Raw genomic sequence first — 18,564 nt, forward strand, 5'->3', positions numbered from 1 at the left:
GTGACAGAGGTAATAAATTCATTCTACTGTGCGGGTTCACTCATTATATCATTGGTTCATATTGAATCTGAGACAAGATATCAAATTTTGCCTGGTGTTGGCTTAATGACGAGAGTGGTGGGTTTGGGATCCTTGGGTCGTGAATTCAAATCCCACCTTGCTGTTGAATTAATACCAGGTGGGGTTGACGGAGCCTGTCATCCTTCCAAGGTTGGCAAAATGAGTGCCAGCTTGCTGGTATCCTGTGTCGGAGTGGTGACCCCTCCGGGATTGTACCCTATAGCCAAGGAGACTGTTTCGGTAGCACCAACGCTCTGCACAGAGTGTGGTCCCAATGGATTGGATGGATGGGGAGGAGGTTTGAAGGCTTTAAGTGGGGAGGGGATTGATGCCTTTGGGTTGAGAGGTGGATGGCGAGGACTTGGGATTTGGAGGTGGAGGTTGAAGACTTGGGGTTTGCAAGGTGGGGGGGGGGGAGGGGGGATTGAGGACTTGAAGTCACAATTTACATTGCATGTATGTTCTGCGGGTCCCTATGTGTATAATATATTAGCAAGGTACCCGTGCTACATGGGAGGGGGCTACACAGCCGGTTCGTTAAAGGAAGACTTGAAGGAAAAAAATTACTGCAGTAAGGTGGGTAATATGGTAAATCTGCACGTACTGAATCCACAATGTCAGGGGTGGAAACCCTCATATATTTTCCTCATTCTGCTTTGAAGTGAATCTCTCTATATTTTCATTCCCATCACAAATTAATCCATACATCCATTGGGACCATAATCTGTGCAGAGCGTTGATGCCACCGAAGCAGTCTCCTTGGCGATTGGGCACAATCATGGACGGGTCGCCAATCCGACACTGGATACCAGCAAGCTGGCACTCATTTTGCCGACCTCGGAAGGATGACAGGCAGAGTCAACCCCACCTGGTATTAATTCAACAGCCAAGTGGGATTTGAACTCAGGATCATGGGACCCCAAGCCCGCCACCTGAACCATGAAGCCAACACCAGGCATACAAATTAGTCCATTGGGACCATACTCTGTACAGAGCGTTGGTGCTGCCGAAGCAGTCTCCTTGGCTATTGGGCACAATCCTGGACAGGTCGCCACTCTGACGCAGGATACTTGAATGACTCGGTCATCCCAGCAAGCTGGTACTCATTTTGCCGACCTCGGAAGGATGGCAGGCTGAGTCAACCCCCTGGTGAATTAATTCAGCGGGCAACGAGGCTTGAACTCAGGACCCTCGGATCCCAAGCCGCCACTCTAACCACTGAGCCAACACCAGGCATACAAATTAGTACTGTACCTTTAATATCACAAAATACAAAACACTTGTGAGATTTTGTTTGTAATTTTTTTGTATAAACCGTCGAAGCTTGTTTGAGAGCTAACACACAGAATGTACAACAAGGGGAGCAGGAGACGAGAGGGGTGGGAAAGGGAAGGAAAAAAAATAGTGGGGAACAGAGACATGAGGAGATGTGTGGAAGGGAGAGGGATGGGGTGGAGCACACGGGGTGAACAAGATGGACACTATGGGGACTTTCAGGTCCTTACACTACAGGGACTTTCAGGTCCTTACACTACAGGGACTTTTAGGAAGGAAAGCAGGGAATTTGAAGGAGGTGTGTTTGGGGCGGATTAGCGGGGGTAGAAAAGATTGTGGTTTTGGATGGTGGAAAATAAGAGATGGTGGTGAACAGCTGTTTTGAAGACCTGAAGGGAAGAATGGGATTGAAGAGAATGTGGGAGGTTGTTCCAAAGGTGAGAAAAAGAGGAATGAAGGAGTGAAGGTGAGCAGTGATTCTTGATTTTGGTAGTTTTACCAGAAGGAGGGTTGTTGGCAGACCTTGAGCGCCCTGCGGAAATGTGGGGGGTACAGATCTCAGAGCAGGGGAGGGCGAGGAGACGGTAAAAGACAGAAAGACCACTGATCTGACTGTGGGTGAGAGAGTGAGAGACGCAAAGATGCAGCTCCATCATTGTGCTCCGTCACACTGTGCGAGTAGTTCGTGCTCCGTCATCCTGAGCGAGTGGTTCGTGCTCCGTCACCCTGAGTGAGTGGTTCGTGCTCTGTCACCCTGTGCGAGTGGTTCGTGCTCTGTCACCCTGAGCAAGTGGTTCGTGCTCTGTCATCCTGAGCGAGTGGTTCGTGCTCCGTCACCCTGAGCGAGTGGTTCGTGCTCCGTCACCCTGTGCGAGTGGTTCGTGCTCCGTCACCCTGAGTGAGTGGTTCGTGCTCTGTCACCCTGAGCGAGTGGTTCGTGCTCCGTCACCCTGAGTGAGTGGTTTGTGCTCCGTCACCCTGAGCGAGTGGTTCGTGCTCCGTCACCCTGAGTGAGTGGTTTGTGCTCCGTCACCCTGAGTGAGTGGTTCGTGCTCTGTCACCCTGTGCGAGTGGTTCGTGCTCCGTCACCCTGAGCAAGTGGTTCGTGCTCTGTCATCCTGAGCGAGTGGTTCGTGCTCCGTCACCCTGAGCGAGTGGTTCGTGCTCCGTCACCCTGTGCGAGTGGTTCGTGCTCTGTCACCCTGAGCGAGTGGTTCGTGCTCTGTCACCCTGAGCGAGTGGTTCGTGCTCCGTCACCCTGAGTGAGTGGTTTGTGCTCCGTCACCCTGAGCGAGTGGTTCGTGCTCCGTCACCCTGAGCGAGTGATTCGTGCTCCATCACCCTGAGTGAGTGGTTCGTGCTCTGTCACCCTGAGTGAGTGGTTCGTGCTCCATCACCCTGAGCGAGTGGTTCGTGCTCTGTCACCCTGAGCGAGTGGTTCGTGCTCCGTCACCCTGAGTGAGTGGTTTGTGCTCCGTCACCCTGAGCGAGTGGTTCGTGCTCCGTCACCCTGAGCGAGTGGTTCGTGCTCCGTCACCCTGAGCGAGTGATTCGTGCTCCATCACCCTGAGTGAGTGGTTCGTGCTCTGTCACCCTGAGTGAGTGATTCGTGCTCCATCACCCTGAGTGAGTGGTTCGTGCTCCGTCACCCTGAGCGAGTGGTTCGTGCTCCGTCACCCTGAGTGAGTGGTTTGTGCTCCGTCACCCTGAGTGAGTGGTTCGTGCTCTGTCACCCTGTGCGAGTGGTTCGTGCTCCGTCACCCTGAGCAAGTGGTTCGTGCTCTGTCATCCTGAGCGAGTGGTTCGTGCTCCGTCACCCTGAGCGAGTGGTTCGTGCTCCGTCACCCTGTGCGAGTGGTTCGTGCTCTGTCACCCTGAGCGAGTGGTTCGTGCTCTGTCACCCTGAGCGAGTGGTTCGTGCTCCGTCACCCTGAGTAAGTGGTTTGTGCTCCGTCACCCTGAGCGAGTGGTTCGTGCTCCGTCACCCTGAGCGAGTGATTCGTGCTCCATCACCCTGAGTGAGTGGTTCGTGCTCTGTCACCCTGAGTGAGTGGTTCGTGCTCCATCACCCTGAGCGAGTGGTTCGTGCTCTGTCACCCTGAGCGAGTGGTTCGTGCTCCGTCACCCTGAGTGAGTGGTTTGTGCTCCGTCACCCTGAGCGAGTGGTTCGTGCTCCGTCACCCTGAGCGAGTGGTTCGTGCTCCGTCACCCTGAGTGAGTGATTCGTGCTCCATCACCCTGAGTGAGTGGTTCGTGCTCTGTCACCCTGAGCGAGTGGTTCGTGATCCGTCACCCTGAGTGAGTGGTTTGTGGTCCGTCACCCTGAGCGAGTGGTTCGTGCTCCGTCACCCTGAGCGAGTGGTTCGTGCTCCATCACCCTGAGCGAGTGATTCGTGCTCCATCACCCTGAGTGAGTGGTTCGTGCTCTGTCACCCTGAGTGAGTGGTTTGTACTCCATCACCCTGAGTGAGTGGTTAGTGCTCCGTCACCCTGAGCGAGTGGTTCGTGCTCCGTCACCCTGAGCGAGTGGTTCGTGCTCTGTCACCCTGAGTGAGTGGTTCGTGCTCCGTCACCCTGAGCGAGTGGTTCGTGCAATAACACCCGCTTTCTGAGCCGTTTGCCGTATTAACGTGTTTTCTATATTTTCGAGCCAAATCTTTTTCCCACCTGTCACAAGCAGCTGTTTATAAAGAATAATGTTTGTGAACATATCCCTGAAACGTCTCGATAAATGTAACGTTGTTTTTCGGTGAAACCCACTCAAGGTTCCTGGTTGTATACAGTAAGTACTGTAGTTGTTAATCACACTGGTCCCAACCTGCCGATTCTCGAAAAATTGCGGATATCGGCCAAGAACGTGTATGTGTGTGTGTCTGTGTCTGTGTTTGTGTCTGCTTGTGTGTGTGTGTTGTTTGTAAAGCATAACATATTATCTCTGCTAACTCCCCGACCCCACCCCTCTCTCTTATTCCTTGCTCTACTCACTCCTAATAGAGTGCAGCACCCTCCTCCCACACCTCTCTCACTCTCACCTCCCCCTCTCTCTCTATCTGTCTCTGTCTCTGGACATAAATAGTCGGTGGTTTTGCCTGGATGGTGTTTTTCTCCGGACGTGTCTGGGTTGTGTTTTCTCCGGATTTGTCTGGGTGGTGTTTTTCTCCAGATTTGTCTGGGTGGTGTTTTTCTCCGGATTTGTCTGGGTGGTGTTTTTCTCCAGATTTTTCTGGGTGGTGTTTTTCTCCGGACGAGTTTGGGTGGTTTTTTCTCCGGATTTGTCTGGGTGGTGTTTTTCTCCGGACGCGTTTGGGTAGTTTTTTTCCGGACGCATCTGGGTGGTGTTTTTCTCCGGATTTGTCTGGGTGGTGTTTTTCTCCGGACGCATCTGGGTGGTGTTTTTCTCCGGATTTGTCTGGGTGGTGTTTTTCTCTGGATTTGTCTGGATGGTGTTTTTCTCCGGATTTGTCTGGATGGTGTTTTTCTCCGGATTTGTCTGGATGGTGTTTTTCTCCAGATTTGTCTGGATGGTGTTTTTCTCCGGATTTGTCTGGATGGTGTTTTTCTCCGGACGTGTCTGGGTTGTGTTTTCTCCGGATTTGTCTGGGTGGTGTTTTTCTCCAGATTTGTCTGGGTGGTGTTTTTCTCCGGACGAGTTTGGGTGGTTTATTTCTCCGGATTTGTCTGGGTGGTGTTTTTCTCCAGACGCGTTTGGGTTGATTTTTTTCTCTGGACGCATCTGGGTGGTGTTTTTCTCTGGATTTGTCTGGGTGGTGTTTTTCTCCAGATTTGTCTGGGTGGTGTTTTTCTCTGGATTTGTCTGGATGGTGTTTTTCTCCGGATTTGTCTGGATGGTGTTTTTCTCCGGACGTGTCTGGGTTGTGTTTTCTCCGGATTTGTCTGGGTGGTGTTTTTCTCCAGATTTGTCTGGGTGGTGTTTTTCTCCGGACGAGTTTTGGTGGTTTTTTCTCCGGATTTGTCTGGGTGGTGTTTTTCTCCGGACGCGTTTGGGTGGTTTTTTTCCGGACGCATCTGGGTGGTGTTTTTCTCCGGATTTGTCTGGGTGGTGTTTTTCTCCGGATTTGTCTGGATGGTGTTTTTCTCCGGATTTGTCTGGATGGTGTTTTTCTCCGGACGCATCTGGGTGGTGTTTTTCTCCGGATTTGTCTGGGTGGTGTTTTTCTCCGGATTTGTCTGGGTGGTGTTTTTCTCCAGATTTGTCTGGGTGGTGTTTTTCTCCGGACGAGTTTGGGTGGTTTTTTCTCCGGATTTGTCTGGGTGGTGTTTTTCTCCGGACGCGTTTGGGTGGTTTTTTCTCCGGACGCATCTGGGTGTTTTTTTCTCTAGACGCGTCTGGGTTGTGTTTTCTCCGGATTTGTCTGGGTGGTGTTTTTCTCCAGACGAGTCTGGGTTGTGTTTTCTCCAGAAGCGTTTGGGTGGTTTTTTTTCTCTGGACCGCGTCTGGGTGGTGTTTTTCTCCGGATTTGTCTGGGTGGTGTTTTTCTCCAGATTTGTCTGGGTGGTGTTTTTTTCGGATTTGTCTGGATGGTGTTTTTCTCCGGATTTGTCTGGATGGTGTTTTTCTCTGGACGTGTCTGGGTTGTGTTTTCTCCGGATTTGTCTGGGTGGTGTTTTTCTCCAGATTTGTCTGGGTGGTGTTTTTCTCCGGACGAGTTTGGGTGGTTTATTTCTCCGGATTTGTCTGGGTGGTGTTTTTCTCCGGACGCGTTTGGGTGGTTTTTTCTCCGGACACGTCTGGGTGTTTTTTTCTCGAGACGTGTCTGGGTGGTGTTTTTGGCTGGATGTGTCTGGGTGTTTTTCTCCGGACGCGTCTGGGTAGTGACTTTCTCCAGACACGTCTGGGTGGTGTTTTCTCCAGAAGCGTTTGGGTGGTTTTTTTTCTCCGGACCGCGTCTGGGTGGTGTTTTCTCCGGACGCGTCTGGGAGTTATTTTTTCTCCAGACGCGTCTGGGTGATGTTTTTCTCCGACGTGTCTGGGTGGTGTTTTTATCCAGACGTGTTTGGGTGGTGTTTTTCTCCGACGTGTCTGGGTGATGTTTTTCTCCGACGTGTCTGGGTGGTGTTTTCTCCGGACGCGTCTGGGAGTTATTTTTTCTCCAGACGCGTCTGGGTGATGTTTTTCTCCGACGTGTCTGGGTGGTGTTTTTCTCCGGATTTGTCTGGGTGGTGTTTTTCTCCGGATTTGTCTGGGTGGTGTTTTTCTCCAGACGCATCTGGGTGGTGTTTTTCTCCGGATTTGTCTGGGTGGTGTTTTTCTCTGGATTTGTCTGGGTGGTGTTTTTCTCCAGATTTGTCTGGGTGGTGTTTTTCTCCGGACGAGTTTGGGTGGTTTTTTCTCCGGATTTGTCTGGGTGGTGTTTTTCTCTAGACGAGTCTGGGTTGTGTTTTCTCCAGAAGCGTTTGGGTGGTTTTTTTTCTCCGGACCGCGTCTGGGTGGTGTTTTTCTCCGGATTTGTCTGGGTGGTGTTTTTCTCCAGATTTGTCTGGGTGGTGTTTTTTTCGGATTTGTCTGGATGGTGTTTTTCTCCGGATTTGTCTGGATGGTGTTTTTCTCCGGACGTGTCTGGGTTGTGTTTTCTCCGGATTTGTCTGGGTGGTGTTTTTCTCCAGATTTGTCTGGGTGGTGTTTTTCTCCGGACGAGTTTGGGTGGTTTATTTCTCCGGATTTGTCTGGGTGGTGTTTTTCTCCGGACGCGTTTGGGTGGTTTTTTCTCCGGACACGTCTGGGTGTTTTTTTCTCTAGACGTGTCTGGGTGGTGTTTTTGGCTGGATGTGTCTGGGTGTTTTTCTCTGGACGCGTCTGGGTAGTGACTTTCTCCAGACACGTCTGGGTGGTGTTTTCTCCAGAAGCGTTTGGGTGGTTTTTTTTCTCCGGACCGCGTCTGGGTGGTGTTTTCTCCGGACGCGTCTGGGAGTTATTTTTTCTCCAGACGCGTCTGGGTGATGTTTTTCTCCGACGTGTCTGGGTGGTGTTTTTCTCCAGACGTGTTTGGGTGGTGTTTTTCTCCAGACGTGTTTGGGTGATGTTTTTCTCCGACGTGTCTGGGTGATGTTTTTCTCCGACGTGTCTGGGTGGTGTTTTTCTCCAGACGTGTTTGGGTGGTGTTTTTCTCCAGACGCGTTTGGGTGGTGTTTTTCTCCGGACGCGTTTGGGTTGTTTTTTTTTCCGGACGTGTCTGCGTGGTGTTTTTCTCCGGACACATTTGGGTGGTTTTTTTCTCTGGACGCGTCTGGGTGGGTTTTTCTCTTGACACGTTTGGGTTGTGCTTTCTCCAGACGCGTCTGGGTGGTGTTTTTCTCCAGACGCGTCTGGGTGGTGTTTTTCATCCGGATTTGTCTGGGAGGTGTTTTTCTCCAGACGTGTCTGGGTGGTGTTTTTCTCCGGATTTGTCTGGGTGGTGTTTTTCTCTGGATTTGTCTGGGTGGTGTTTTTCTCCGGATTTGTCTGGGTGGTGTTTTTCTCTGGATTTGTCTGGATGGTGTTTTTCTCTGGATTTGTCTGGGTGGTGTTTTTCTCCAGATTTGTCTGGGTGGTGTTTTTCTCTGGATTTGTCTGGATGGTGTTTTTCTCCGGATTTGTCTGGATGGTGTTTTTCTCCAGATTTGTCTGGGTGGTGTTTTTCTCCGGACGAGTTTGGGTGGTTTTTTCTCCGGATTTGTCTGGGTGGTGTTTTTTCTCCGGACGCGTTTGGGTGGTATTTTTCTCCGGATTTGTCTGGGTAGTGTTTTTCTCCGGACGCGTTTGGGTGGTTTTTTTTCTCCGGACCGCGTCTGGGTGGTGTTTTCTCCGGACGCGTCTGGGAGTTATTTTTTCTCCAGATTTGTCTGGGTGGTGTTTTTCTCCGGACGCATCTGGGTGGTGTTTTTCTCCGGATTTGTCTGGGTGGTGTTTTTCTCCAGATTTGTCTGGGTGGTGTTTTTTTCGGATTTGTCTGGATGGTTTTTTTCTCCGGATTTGTCTGGATGGTGTTTTTCTCCGGATTTGTCTGGATGGTGTTTTTCTCCGGACGTGTCTGGGTTGTGTTTTCTCCGGATTTGTCTGGGTGGTGTTTTTCTCCAGATTTGTCTGGGTGGTGTTTTTCTCCGGACGAGTTTGGGTGGTTTATTTCTCCGGATTTGTCTGGGTGGTGTTTTTCTCTGGATTTGTTTGGGTGGTGTTTTTCTCTGGATTTGTCTGGGTGGTGTTTTTCTCCAGATTTGTCTGGGTGGTGTTTTTCTCTGGATTTGTCTGGATGGTGTTTTTCTCCGGATTTGTCTGGATGGTGTTTTTCTCCGGACGTGACTGGGTTGTGTTTTCTCCGGATTTGTCTGGATGGTGTTTTTCTCCAGATTTGTCTGGGTGGTGTTTTTTTCGGATTTGTCTGGATGGTGTTTTTCTCCGGATTTGTCTGGATGGTGTTTTTCTCCGGACGTGACTGGGTTGTGTTTTCTCCGGATTTGTCTGGGTGGTGTTTTTCTCCAGATTTGTCTGGGTGGTGTTTTTCTCCGGACGAGTTTGGGTGGTTTATTTCTCCGGATTTGTCTGGGTGGTGTTTTTCTCCAGACGCGTTTGGGTGGTTTTTTTCTCCGGACGCATCTGGGTGGTGTTTTTCTCTGGATTTGTCTGGGTGGTGTTTTTCTCCGGACGCATCTGGGTGGTGTTTTTCTCTGGATTTGTCTGGATGGTGTTTTTCTCCGGACGTGTCTGGGTTGTGTTTTCTCCGGATTTGTCTGGGTGGTGTTTTTCTCCAGATTTGTCTGGGTGGTGTTTTTCTCCGGACGAGTTTGGGTGGTTTATTTCTCCGGATTTGTCTGGGTGGTGTTTTTCTCTGGATTTGTTTGGGTGGTGTTTTTCTCTGGATTTGTCTGGGTGGTGTTTTTCTCCAGATTTGTCTGGGTGGTGTTTTTCTCTGGATTTGTCTGGATGGTGTTTTTCTCCGGATTTGTCTGGGTGGTGTTTTTCTCCGGACGAGTTTGGGTGGTTTTTTCTCCGGATTTGTCTGGGTGGTGTTTTTTCTCCGGACGCGTTTGGGTGGTTTTTTCTCCGCATTTGTCTGGGTGGTGTTTTTCTCCGGACGCGTTTGGGTGGTTTTTTCTCCGGACGCATCTGGGTGTTTTTTTCTCTAGACGCGTCTGGGTTGTGTTTTCTCGGGATTTGTCTGGGTGGTGTTTTTCTCTAGACGAGTCTGGGTTGTGTTTTCTCCAGAAGCGTTTGGGTGGTTTTTTTTCTCCGGACCGCGTCTGGGTGGTGTTTTCTCCGGACGCGTCTGGGAGTTATTTTTTCTCCAGATTTGTCTGGGTGGTGTTTTTCTCCGGACGCATCTGGGTGGTGTTTTTCTCCGGATTTGTCTGGGTGGTGTTTTTCTCCAGATTTGTCTGGGTGGTGTTTTTTTCGGATTTGTCTGGATGGTGATTTTCTCCGGATTTGTCTGGATGGTGTTTTTCTCCGGACGTGTCTGGGTTGTGTTTTCTCCGGATTTGTCTGGGTGGTGTTTTTCTCCAGATTTGTCTGGGTGGTGTTTTTCTCCGGACGAGTTTGGGTGGTTTATTTCTCCGGATTTGTCTGGGTGATGTTTTTCTCCGACGTGTCTGGGTGGTGTTTTCTCCGGACGCGTCTGGGAGTTATTTTTTCTCCAGACGCGTCTGGGTGATGTTTTTCTCCAGACGTGTTTGGGTGGTGTTTTTCTCCAGACGCGTTTGGGTGATGTTTTTCTCCGACGTGTCTGGGTGATGTTTTTCTCCGACGTGTATGGGTGGTGTTTTTCTCCAGACGTGTTTGGGTGGTGTTTTTCTCCAGACGCGTTTGGGTGGTGTTTTTCTCCGGACGCGTTTGGGTTGTTTTTTTTCCGGACGTGTCTGCGTCGTGTTTTTCTCCGGACACATTTGGGTGGTCTTTTTCTCCAGACGCGTCTGGGTGGTGTTTTTCTCCAGACGCGTCTGGGTGGTGTTTTTCATCCGGATTTGTCTGGGAGGTGTTTTTCTCCAGACGTGTCTGGGTGGTGTTTTTCTCCGGATTTGTCTGGGTGGTGTTTTTCTCTGGATTTGTCTGGGTGGTGTTTTTCTCCGGATTTGTCTGGGTGGTGTTTTTGTCTGGATTTGTCTGGATGGTGTTTTTCTCCGGATTTGTCTAGATGGTGTTTTTCTCCGGATTTGTCTGGATGGTGTTTTTCTCCAGAATTGTCTGGATGGTATTTTTCTCCGGATTTGTCTGGATGGTGTTTTTCTCCGGACGTGTCTGGGTTGTGTTTTCTCCGGATTTGTCTGGGTGGTGTTTTTCTCCAGATTTGTCTGGGTGGTGTTTTTCTCCGGACGAGTTTGGGTGGTTTATTTCTCCGGATTTGTCTGGGTGGTGTTTTTCTCTGGATTTGTTTGGGTGGTGTTTTTCTCTGGATTTGTCTGGGTGGTGTTTTTCTCCAGATTTGTCTGGGTGGTGTTTTTCTCTGGATTTGTCTGGATGGTGTTTTTCTCCGGATTTGTCTGGATGGTGTTTTTCTCCGGACGTGTCTGGGTTGTGTTTTCTCCGGATTTGTCTGGGTGGTGTTTTTCTCCAGATTTGTCTGGGTGGTGTTTTTCTCCGGACGAGTTTGGGTGGTTTATTTCTCCGGATTTGTCTGGGTGGTGTTTTTCTCCAGACGCGTTTGGGTGGTTTTTTTCTCCGGACGCATCTGGGTGGTGTTTTTCTCTGGATTTGTCTGGGTGGTGTTTTTCTCCGGACGCATCTGGGTGGTGTTTTTCTCTGGATTTGTCTGGGTGGTGTTTTTCTCCGGACGCATCTGGGTGGTGTTTTTCTCCGGATTTGTCTGGGTGGTGTTTTTCTCCGGATTTGTCTGGGTGGTGTTTTTCTCCAGATTTGTCTGGGTGGTGTTTTTCTCCGGACGAGTTTGGGTGGTTTATTTCTCCGGATTTGTCTGGGTGGTGTTTTTCTCCAGACGCGTTTGGGTGGTTTTTTCTCCGGACGCATCTGGGTGGTGATTTTCTCTGGATTTGTCTGGGTGGTGTTTTTCTCCGGACGCATCTGGGTGGTGATTTTCTCTGGATTTGTCTGGGTGGTGTTTTTCTCCGGACGCATCTGGGTGGTGTTTTTCTCCGGATTTGTCTGGGTGGTGTTTTTCTCCAGATTTGTCTGGGTGGTGTTTTTCTCCAGATTTGTCTGGGTGGTGTTTTTCTCCGGACGAGTTTGGGTGGTTTATTTCTCCGGATTTGTCTGGGTGGTGTTTTTCTCCAGACGCGTTTGGGTGGTTTTTTTCTCCGGACGCATCTGCGTGGTGTTTTTCTCTGGATTTGTCTGGGTGGTGTTTTTCTCCGGACGCATCTGGGTGGTGTTTTTCTCCGGATTTGTCTGGGTGGTGTTTTTCTCCAGATTTGTCTGGGTGGTGTTTTTCTCCGGATTTGTCTGGGTGGTGTTTTTCTCCGGATTTGTCTGGGTGGTGTTTTTCTCCGGATTTGTCTGGGTGGTGTTTTTCTCCGGATTTGTCTGGGTGGTGTTTTTCTCCAGATTTGTCTGGGTGGTGTTTTTCTCCGGACGAGTTTGGGTGGTTTTTTCTCCGGATTTGTCTGGGTGGTGTTTTTCTCCGGACGCGTTTGGGTGGTTTTTTCTCCGGACGCATCTGGGTGTTTTTTTCTCTAGACGCGTCTGGGTGGTGTTTTTGGCTGGATGTGTCTGGGTGTTTTTCTCCGGACGCGTCTGGGTAGTGACTTTCTCCAGACACGTCTGGGTGGTGTTTTCTCCAGAAGCGTTTGGGTGGTTTTTTTTCTCCGGACGCGTCTGGGTAGTGACTTTCTCCAGACACGTCTGGGTGGTGTTTTCTCCAGAAGCGTCTGGGTGGTGTTTTCTCCGGACGCGTCTGGGAGTTATTTTTTCTCCAGACGCGTCTGGGTGGTTTATTTCTCCGGATTTGTCTGGGTGGTGTTTTTCTCTGGATTTGTTTGGGTGGTGTTTTTCTCTGGATTTGTCTGGGTGGTGTTTTTCTCCAGATTTGTCTGGGTGGTGTTTTTCTCTGGATTTGTCTGGATGGTGTTTTTCTCCGGATTTGTCTGGGTGGTGTTTTTCTCCGGACGAGTTTGGGTGGTTTTTTCTCCGGATTTGTCTGGGTGGTGTTTTTTCTCCGGACGCGTTTGGGTGGTTTTTTCTCCGGATTTGTCTGGGTAGTGTTTTTCTCCGGACGCGTTTGGGTGGTTTTTTCTCCGGACGCATCTGGGTGTTTTTTTCTCTAGACGCGTCTGGGTTGTGTTTTCTCGGGATTTGTCTGGGTGGTGTTTTTCTCTAGACGAGTCTGGGTTGTGTTTTCTCCAGAAGCGTTTGGGTGGTTTTTTTTCTCCGGACCGCGTCTGGGTGGTGTTTTCTCCGGACGCGTCTGGGAGTTATTTTTTCTCCAGATTTGTCTGGGTGGTGTTTTTCTCCGGACGCATCTGGGTGGTGTTTTTCTCCGGATTTGTCTGGGTGGTGTTTTTCTCCAGATTTGTCTGGGTGGTGTTTTTTTCGGATTTGTCTGGATGGTGATTTTCTCCGGATTTGTCTGGATGGTGTTTTTCTCCGGACGTGTCTGGGTTGTGTTTTCTCCGGATTTGTCTGGGTGGTGTTTTTCTCCAGATTTGTCTGGGTGGTGTTTTTCTCCGGACGAGTTTGGGTGGTTTATTTCTCCGGATTTGTCTGGGTGATGTTTTTCTCCGACGTGTCTGGGTGGTGTTTTCTCCGGACGCGTCTGGGAGTTATTTTTTCTCCAGACGCGTCTGGGTGATGTTTTTCTCCGACGTGTCTGGGTGGTGTTTTTCTCCAGACGTGTTTGGGTGGTGTTTTTCTCCAGACGCGTTTGGGTGATGTTTTTCTCCGACGTGTCTGGGTGATGTTTTTCTCCGACGTGTATGGGTGGTGTTTTTCTCCAGACGTGTTTTGGTGGTGTTTTTCTCCAGACGCGTTTGGGTGGTGTTTTTCTCCGGACGCGTTTGGGTTGTTTTTTTTCCGGACGTGTCTGCGTCGTGTTTTTCTCCGGACACATTTGGGTGGTTTTTTTCTCCAGACGCGTCTGGGTGGTGTTTTTCTCCAGACGCGTCTGGGTGGTGTTTTTCATCCGGATTTGTCTGGGAGGTGTTTTTCTCCAGACGTGTCTGGGTGGTGTTTTTCTCCGGATTTGTCTGGGTGGTGTTTTTCTCTGGATTTGTCTGGGTGGTGTTTTTCTCCGGATTTGTCTGGGTGGTGTTTTTGTCTGGATTTGTCTGGATGGTGTTTTTCTCCGGATTTGTCTAGATGGTGTTTTTCTCCGGATTTGTCTGGATGGTGTTTTTCTCCAGAATTGTCTGGATGGTGTTTTTCTCCGGATTTGTCTGGATGGTGTTTTTCTCCGGACGTGTCTGGGTTGTGTTTTCTCCGGATTTGTCTGGGTGGTGTTTTTCTCCAGATTTGTCTGGGTGGTGTTTTTCTCCGGACGAGTTTGGGTGGTTTATTTCTCCGGATTTGTCTGGGTGGTGTTTTTCTCTGGATTTGTTTGGGTGGTGTTTTTCTCTGGATTTGTCTGGGTGGTGTTTTTCTCCAGATTTGTCTGGGTGGTGTTTTTCTCTGGATTTGTCTGGATGGTGTTTTTCTCCGGATTTGTCTGGATGGTGTTTTTCTCCGGACGTGTCTGGGTTGTGTTTTCTCCGGATTTGTCTGGGTGGTGTTTTTCTCCAGATTTGTCTGGGTGGTGTTTTTCTCCGGACGAGTTTGGGTGGTTTATTTCTCCGGATTTGTCTGGGTGGTGTTTTTCTCCAGACGCGTTTGGGTGGTTTTTTTCTCCGGACGCATCTGGGTGGTGTTTTTCTCTGGATTTGTCTGGGTGGTGTTTTTCTCCGGACGCATCTGGGTGGTGTTTTTCTCTGGATTTGTCTGGGTGGTGTTTTTCTCCGGACGCATCTGGGTGGTGTTTTTCTCCGGATTTGTCTGGGTGGTGTTTTTCTCCGGATTTGTCTGGGTGGTGTTTTTCTCCAGATTTGTCTGGATGGTGTTTTTCTCCGGACGTGTCTGGGTTGTGTTTTCTCCGGATTTGTCTGGGTGGTGTTTTTTCCAGATTTGTCTGGGTGGTGTTTTTCTCCGGACGAGTTTGGGTGGTTTATTTCTCCGGATTTGTCTGGGTGGTGTTTTTCTCCAGACGCGTTTGGGTGGTTTTTTCTCCGGACGCATCTGGGTGGTGATTTTCTCTTGATTTGTCTGGGTGGTGTTTTTCTCCGGATGCATCTGGGTGGTGATTTTCTCTGGATTTGTCTGGGTGGTGTTTTTCTCCGGACGCATCTGGGTGGTGTTTTTCTCCGGATTTGTCTGGGTGGTGTTTTTCTCCAGATTTGTCTGGGTGGTGTTTTTCTCCGGACGAGTTTGGGTGGTTTATTTCTCCGGATTTGTCTGGGTGGTGTTTTTCTCCAGACGCGTTTGGGTGGTTTTTTTCTCCGGACGCATCTGCGTGGTGTTTTTCTCTGGATTTGTCTGGGTGGTGTTTTTCTCCGGACGCATCTGGGTGGTGTTTTTCTCCGGATTTGTTTGGGTGGTGTTTTTCTCCGGATTTGTCTGGGTGGTGTTTTTCTCCAGATTTGTCTGGGTGGTGTTTTTCTCCGGATTTGTCTGGGTGGTGTTTTTCTCCGGATTTGTCTGGGTGGTGTTTTTCTCCGGATTTGTCTGGGTGGTGTTTTTCTCCAGATTTGTCTGGGTGGTGTTTTTCTCCGGACGAGTTTGGGTGGTTTTTTCTCTGGATTTGTCTGGGTGGTGTTTTTCTCCGGACGCGTTTGGGTGGTTTTTTCTCCGGACGCATCTGGGTGTTTTTTTTCTCTAGACGCGTCTGGGTTGTGTTTTCTCCGGATTTGTCTGGGTGGTGTTTTTCTCTAGACGAGTCTGGGTTGTGTTTTCTCCGGACGAGTTTTGGTGGTTTTTTCTCCGGATTTGTCTGGGTGGTGTTTTTCTCCGGACGCGTTTGGGTGGTTTTTTTCCGGACGCATCTGGGTGGTGTTTTTCTCCGTATTTGTCTGGGTGGTGTTTTTCTCCAGATTTGTCTGGGTGGTGTTTTTCTCCAGATTTGTCTGGGTGGTGTTTTTCTCCGGATTTGTCTGGATGGTGTTTTTCTCCAGATTTGTCTGGATGGTGTTTTTCTCCGGACGTGTCTGGGTTGTGTTTTCTCCGGATTTGTCTGGGTGGTGTTTTTCTCCAGATTTGTCTGGGTGGTGTTTTTCTCCGGACGAGTTTGGGTGGTTTATTTCTCCGGATTTGTCTGGGTGGTGTTTTTCTCCGGACGCGTTTGGGTGGTTTTTTCTCCGGACACGTCTGGGTGTTTTTTTCTCTAGACGCGTCTGGGTGGTGTTTTTGGCTGGATGTGTCTGGGTGTTTTTCTCCGGACGCGTCTGGGAGTTATTTTTTCTCCAGACGCGTCTAGGTGATGTTTTTCTCCGACGTGTCTCGGTGGTGTTTTTCTCCAGACGTGTTTGGGTGGTGTTTTTCTCCAGACGCGTTTGGGTGATGTTTTTCTCCGACGTGTCTGGGTGGTGTTTTTCTCCAGACGTGTTTGGGTGGTGTTTTTCTCCGGACGCGTTTGGGTTGTTTTTTTTCCGGACGTGTCTGCGTGGTGTTTTTCTCCGGACACATTTGGGTGGTTTTTTTCTCTGGACGCATCTGGGAGGGTTTTTCTCTGGACGCGTTTGGGTTGTGCTTTTCTCCAGACGCGTCTGGGTGGTGTTTTTCTCCAGACGCGTCTAGGTGGTGTTTTTCATCCGGATTTGTCTGGGAGGTGTTTTTCTCCAGACGTGTCTGGGTGGTATTTTTCTCCAGACGCGTTTGGGTGGTGTTTTTCTCCGGACGTGTCTGGGTGGTGTTTTTCTCCGGACGCGTTTGTGTGGTGTTTTTCTCCGGACGTGTCTGGGTGGTGTTTTTCTCCGGACGCGTCTGGGTGGTGTTTTTCTCCGGACGCGTCTGGGTGGTGTTTTTCTCCGGACGCGTCTGGGTGGTGTTTTTCTCCGGACACTTCTGGGTGGTGTTTTTGTCTGGATGCATCTGGGTGGTGTTTTTGTCCGGTTGTTTCTGGGAGGTGTTTTTCTCCGGACGCGTCTGGGTGGTTTTTTTGTCCGGACTCGACTGGGTGGTGTTTTTCTCCGGACGTGTCTGAGTGGTGTTTGTCTTCGGACAGCTTGACTCTGGATGTGTCCGGGTGGTATTTATGTCCGGACAGGAGTTTGTCTTCATATGTGTCTGAGCAATGTTTGTGTCCAGATTGCTTGGCTCCGGATTGTTTGTCTCTGGGCCATGTGTATGGTATGATCAGTAGAAAATGGATTTCAGATTTTGTTTTGTTTCCATCTTCACTGTTATTCCATGCAGAATCATTTTGATGAGACAGTGTGAATCATAATTAACGCTCCACTGCATGTCTGTCTTCCCTTCCTCCACTCCTCCTCACTCCCCCTCCCTCCTCTCCTTTACCCTCCCCCTCTTCGTTCTCTCTCTCTCTCTCTCTCTCTCTCTCTCTCTCTCTCTCTCTCTCTCTCTCTCTCTCTCTCTCTCTCTCTCTCTCTCTCTCTCCCCCCCCCAAGTTTCGTATTCCCGTCAGCAAAGCGACGAGTGGTACTTGCTAGTATGAGCTAGAAATTGTTGAATGAATCCATGTCTGTTCCACTCGGAAACCTGAGCAGAGCATGGATGTGAACAGGGTGTCGATCTGAGATTAACCGTGTAAGGGGTGGTGGGGGTGGCTGTAATGGAGATCCTGGAAGCTGTGAATGCAAAGCGACCAAACTCAACAGGGAGGATGTGGGAGGAGTATCCCCCTCCTCCTGGGGGAAGAAGGAGCCTGAGTGAGTCTCCTCCTGGGGGAAGAAGGGGGCTGAGCGAGTTTCTTCTGGGGAAAGAAGAGGACTGAGGGAGTCTGCTGGTTCTCTTTTGAAAACTAGCACTCAGAAGTGTAATCTGGAGTGTATAATTAGTGGGATTCAATGTACAAATTCAACCTAAGACTCCATTTCTTTCATAATTTAACCAAAGACTACCAGTCGTTCATAACCCACCTTCTCGTGTGGTCTGGCAGTGAACGGGTTTGGTCCAAATCTTGTACGAACCGGCTGGTCATTCCTGATTTTCGAATGAAGCTGATTTGGGTAGGGATTTGTAATTTAGCCAGGGTTATGGCGATAACTCTCCTACTCTTCAGGAAACACACTATGGGGTCTTTAACGTCCAACAAATTAAAGCAGATAGGGCACAATGCCTGCCAATCACCAAGCTGATAGTATATAGTCGGGTCGGGAATCGAATTCAGGAAAGACAGTGCAAAAGGAAGTGCTCTACCTCGATACCATTTTGTTGGATTTCACATTCAATCGAGCGAAAAATCGAGGACGATTAACAGGGAGGTTCACTCGGGACCATCTCTGGCATGTGTGGTTGAGCGTCCTTTGGGATCATGTCCAGCATGTTTTATCATGGATGTGGGACCATCTCTGGCATGTGTTGTTCAGCATTCTTTGGGATCATGTCCAGCATGTTTTATCATGGATGTGGGACCATCTCTGGCATGTGTTGTTCAGCATTCTTTGGGATCATGTCCAGCCTGTTTTATCATGGATGTGGGACCATCTCTGGCATGTGTTGTTCAGCATTCTTTGGGATCATGTCCAACCTGTTTTATCATGGATGTGGGACCATCTCTGGCATGTGTTGTTCAGCTTTCTTTGGGATCATGTCCAGCCTGTTTTATCATGGATGTGGGACCATCTCTGGCATGTGTTGTAGAGCATTCTTTGGGATCATGTCCAGCATGTTTTATCATGGATGTGGGACCATCTCTGGCATGTGTTGTTCAGCATTCTTTGGGATCATGTCCAGCCTGTTTTATCATGGATGTGGGACCATCTCCGGCATGCGTTGTTCAGCATTCTTTGGGATCATGGCCAGCATGTTTTATCATGGTTGTGGGACAATCTCTGGCATGTGTTGTTCAGCATTCTTTGGGATCATGTCCAGCCTGTTTTATCATGGATGTGGGACCATCTCTGGCATGTGTTGTTCAGCATTCTTTGGGATCATGTCCAACATGTTTTATTACGGATGTGGGACCATCTCCGGCATGTGTTGTTCAGCATTCTTTGGGATCATGTCCAGCATGTTTTATCATGGTTGTGGGACCATCTCTGGCATGTGTGGTTGATCATTCTTTGGGATCATGTCCAGCATGTTTTATCACGGATGTGGGACCATCTCTGGCATGTGTGGTTGATCATTCTTTGGGATCATGT

Source organism: Eptatretus burgeri, chromosome 4 (genome assembly GCF_056783735.1).
Source record: "Eptatretus burgeri isolate ZD-2024b chromosome 4, Ebu_testis_v1, whole genome shotgun sequence".
Lineage (NCBI taxonomy): Eukaryota > Metazoa > Chordata > Myxini > Myxiniformes > Myxinidae > Eptatretus > Eptatretus burgeri.